The following is a 318-nucleotide window of genomic DNA, read 5'->3' as shown; positions in this document are numbered from 1 at the left end:
TCCCTCCCTGCACCTCTCCGTGGCACTGAGCGGTGGCACCCAGTGTGTTGGTGCCCACAGCCCAACACGCCTCCTCAGAAGTGCCAAATTCACCAGCGTCGCCCCAGTAACTCGTCGGAAAGATGACAGTGCGGTCCGGAAGCAGTTTTATCTACTCATTTTTAATCTGAGAGCTTTGATTATAGTGTGGAGTAAAAGTGTGTCTGAATGAGCTCAAAGGTGGAAGGAGGCCTGGTAGGTGATGAAGAGGGTGATTGATTATGGTAAATAGTTTGTCAGCAAGTAAAGTGTGGAAGCTGATGAAGGTAAGGAAGTTAC

Source organism: Coenobita brevimanus, chromosome 14, assembly GCF_032717465.1.
Source record: "Coenobita brevimanus isolate Jiangsu-jjx chromosome 14, ASM3271746v2, whole genome shotgun sequence".
NCBI classification, from domain to species: domain Eukaryota; kingdom Metazoa; phylum Arthropoda; class Malacostraca; order Decapoda; family Coenobitidae; genus Coenobita; species Coenobita brevimanus.
Note: the sequence above shows the minus strand (reverse complement) of the source record.